The sequence below is a fragment of the Antrostomus carolinensis genome, unplaced genomic scaffold, assembly GCF_000700745.2.
Source record: "Antrostomus carolinensis isolate BGI_N321 unplaced genomic scaffold, ASM70074v2 scaffold3500, whole genome shotgun sequence".
Classification (NCBI taxonomy): Eukaryota; Metazoa; Chordata; class Aves; order Caprimulgiformes; family Caprimulgidae; genus Antrostomus; species Antrostomus carolinensis.
Window position 1 is genome coordinate 17,462 of NW_010287560.1, and position 4,336 is coordinate 21,797.

The following is a 4,336-nucleotide window of genomic DNA, read 5'->3' on the forward strand; positions in this document are numbered from 1 at the left end:
ATTGTGCTGCTGCTGATGTACTTGGGAAGCTGAAGTATTGAGAGTTTAAGAACATAAGAACCAACACACTTTTTACCCCACTCTTTACTGTTCACTACTAAGAATACTCTCATCTCTGATCTGGTTGCCTGGTCCTAGACAAGCCCGTCTCTTTTACTAGAACTCTGATTTTAATTTTATTTTTTTAATTCTTTCAGTTAGCAGACTTGAGGAGAGGGAGGCAGAACTCAAGAAAGAATACAATGCACTTCATTCAAGACATACAGAGGTAGGTTGTTATGCCAAGATGAATTCCAGGGTATCTGTAAAAACGTAGATCTGTGGAAAACTTGGTGTTGTGAGCAATTGGGAAAATGACTGGATGTTTTGGTTTATTCACTGATGCTTGGATGTTTGTATTGCTAATGTTAGTTGTAACCAGGCTTCATTTGGCTGTGTAGTTTTCCTCATTCACATCTAAGTGTCTGTTTATCTATGTAGGTTTGGTTACAAGTTTGTCAATTTTCTAGCTTTGTCAGATATTCAGAAGTTTTAAAAAATGTGACTTTGCTTTTTCATATTTCAAAGGCAGTTCTTTAAAGCACACTAACAAACTTCAAACAAATAGAAATGAAGTTGCAATCTCAGTACTCTTTCCAGCAGTTTTCTGTATTGGTTTTACTTGTACCATTGAAGGAACAAGAACCTTCAAAAACTGGCCTCCTGCTGAGATTCGTGATTAAAAGAAATCTCTGCCATGTTTATTGATAGCTGTTGAAAACCGTATGTGCTAATGAAGATGGGACAAGTTTGACTTTGTTAAACTAAATAAGAGTTCCACTTTTAAAGTGGGTTCTAGAGCATAAAGGGCCTTGCAATACTTTGATTTTTCGTAGGAGGTTGTCTTTCCCATGCTAGTTACTGCCTAACTAGTATACTTGCTTTAGTGAGGAAATTGCTAGGTTCTCTGAATAATCCTGATTAATCTGAAGTTCCAGTTTTGAGCACAGTCCTTCCTCTGATTGCTTTGCCTTTGTTTGAAAGGTCAGCTGGTTTTAGATCATCACTAACAAAGAGGGGAATGCAATACTGACTGTTCCTAATTCAAAAGACCACATGTGGGGGAAGGGAAAGCGAATACAGATGTCAGACTTGGTTACCTTTGATGCTTCCTTAGCAATCTTAAGATGAGTGTGTTGTACTGACAACAGCTGAACCACAACCGGCTTGTAGCTCTTGAGTATTGCGTGACAAGACTTCTGCAGCTCTTAAATAAAAATATTCGTGTAATTACTGAAATCCTAATGTATTTAGGATCATGTTTGTTACTAAATAGTTGCTTTAAAATACTGCATCCACTGAAAACTGAAAATTAAATAAAAGGAGAAGTGACAAAGCTTAATGCTGCCCACCTAAGTTTTACATCTTTCTGAATTGGAAGTACTTGAGTACTGTCTGCTTGCAAAGTTTTGGTTTATTTTAGTTAGAACCTATGGATACTATCACAGTAGAAATGGCACAGGTTTTTATTGAATCCTGTTTTGCAGAGTTCAAGATAACTGAATGTATTGGGCACCATTAATTTAATGAAATGCTAATGAAATGTTCTAAATATCTTTTTATGTAGGTTTTGCTCCAAAATGGACAACAACCTCTACTGGTTTGATTCTAATTTATTAAATGCTTTTACATCTTAAATTCACTTTCTTTGGTGTAGGGAGAGGTGTTTCCTTGGGCTTTATTATTACTGAGGTGGCTATGTCCTTTCTTCATAAAGAAATCTGTTGCAGTGCAACATGGTATATTCATACCTCTATGCTCCTCAAATCAGGTCTCATGTTTTCTGTGCCCCTTCCTTTCAGCATGTTTACTTCCTTCTTTCTTTGTTTCCCAGTATCAGCATTTTTTTCCCCTTTTAAATGTTGCACCTCTCCCTTTGTTACATACCTTCTAAAACAAATAAGCTTAGGTTATTTCTGGATTTGTCTATGCAGATTTTGGTTTCTTGTATATTCAAGATAGGACATGAAGAGTTGATGGAGTAATGGATTTTTGGGTTGCAAAGGCTAAGCTCTGGGCTGGGAACTAAGGGCAAAGAATAGCTACCAGGAGTGGGATCATTTATAAAAGGCTGTGAGCCTTTATAACAACTGCATGAATAACCTCAGGAAGTTAACTAGATACTCCTTATCTTCATTTGCAAAGACATTTTTGAGCACGGTGAAGGAGACCATTGTAAATCTTGCAGAGTATGAACTTCCTGATGTACCTGGCTTTAGTCACAGGCTGTCTTGGGTCAGCACTTTAATGCTGGTGTCTGGTGTGTTTAAGACTCACGGACTGAAATCCCTGGGAACTGGAAAGGAATGTCTGATAATAGTGTCCGTCTTCCCCCATCCCCTTTGTGTTTTCCTGCTTCCCTTTCTCCCAATGAATTATAGTGTGTTAGATCTGTGTAGTAACTTTTTTCTTATAAAACAAGATATTTTGGCAAATATCCAAGCTACTTTATGCATTTAGTTATCAGGTTTATTGGCTTAAGTACTGCTATCACAATACTTGTTTCTGAAACCTTTCCTACTTGCATGTTTTTCTAGGAGGAATACTTTTCCATCTGAATCAGCTTCACCATTGTCTTTGCAAGTGATCCATCTTTGGTACTTACTGAAATGGCAGTTGTTTTTCTTTGAATTTACCAAATAATGAACAGAGCATTAGAAAGATATATATATATAGCTCCAACATGTTGGCAGTGATTACTTTGACAGATGTCATGTTGAAGATGTGACTTGTGCTTTTTCTGCAGTCTTTAATTTCTAGCAATTTTTCTCTATTCTGCCCATCTTTGGTATTTGCTTCCCTACAATCCTCCCCTTATTCTTTAATTTGAAGCTTAGTATTTCAGACTTGGATGCCTTTCTCTTCCAACTCTTGACTTCACTGAGGCTGTGTAGCCGTGTCCTCTCTCAGCAATAACCCTGCCTGCCTCTTCGCTGGAGACCACTGCCCTGCAAGCTCACTGGCTCAGCAGCCCATTGCAATTTTATCTCAACAGTTTGAGCCAAAATGGACAAAGACCTACTGAAACTGATTAAGGCATGGAAAGTTACACCAGTGATGTGATGTGACCCAGGGAACTGAATCCCTCACCTGCAGTGTCTTGTGATGAGTACTGGGAGTGCTCCTTGGAGCTCAGCCTGCCAGAGAACAGGGCTCTGCATTGCAGCTCCAGGGCACCAGCCTGCCTGAGCAACAAGGTGTCTTTGCAGCTGCAGGGCCAGCAGGGCTGCCTCCACTTCTTAAAGCTCTGGGAAGAGGATTTAGCCTTCTTCAGCCTTCTGTTAAGTTAGCCTCTGTCTTTCTTGCTGTTCTGTGTAGGGTAGGAGATGAGCTGATGGGTGTGAGTAGAATATATCCCCTTAAGCTTCCTCCCTGGGTAAGTCTGTGCTTGAGCTAACTGGCTTGATTTTAAATGGATTAGGGTATGATAACCTGAGCAGTTGAGTTGGCATATTGAAAAGTGGATTATAGCTGGACATTTCTAGCAGATAGTGAAGAGGATAAGGTGTTTGGTCAGAACAGAACATATGAATGCAGCCTGAAGGTGTTCTTGCATCCCATGTCAATCCCCTGCGTAGTTAACATGCTCTGGTCCCTTGTCTTTCCTCTGCTTGCAGTGTATTTTGATCTTGTGCTAATCACCTTCTGTTCAATACTCAGAATAGGTGAGCAATAAGGCAGTATGCTGCAGTTCCTGAATTTGAACTTCTGGAATCTAACTATGCAAAGTCTCATTTCCATCTTTCTCTGGCTGTAAAGGACCAGTTGCAGGAAATGATAATCCAACCACAAGGACAGTACACTAGAAAGTTGAATGGTTGACAGTGGTCTAATGAAAACAATCTTTGGACCTTTGCTCTATAGACTTTTAGACTACAGAAAGGAGTTTTGTTACTTGGTTTTAGCTTTTATCTCAAATACTGGTCAGCTTGGTAGAAAATTTACTTGTTATATTGCCTGTATAAAAGCCTTTGCTGCAAAGAGATGATGCGTTCCTGGCAGTGACTCTTTCAGAGCAAACCCCCTGAGTAGGAGGTAAAGGGTCTTATTTTCTTTTTCTGCATAGTTCATGGGGCACACTTCATAACTATGATACTGGCTTTTTAAAGGCTTGCAGACTGTTCCATGTTTACTACTCAGTTGGGAAACTGAGGCAAAGCAATTACTTTAGCATCTACTTGAGAGGTGACTAAGACCAGTGGCACTTTTCTGCACAGGTTTCCAATATAAAACTTTTTTTTTCTGTTTAAAGAAGTGATTCTTTTTATCCTTTGGGAAACACAAGGCTAAGATGGTT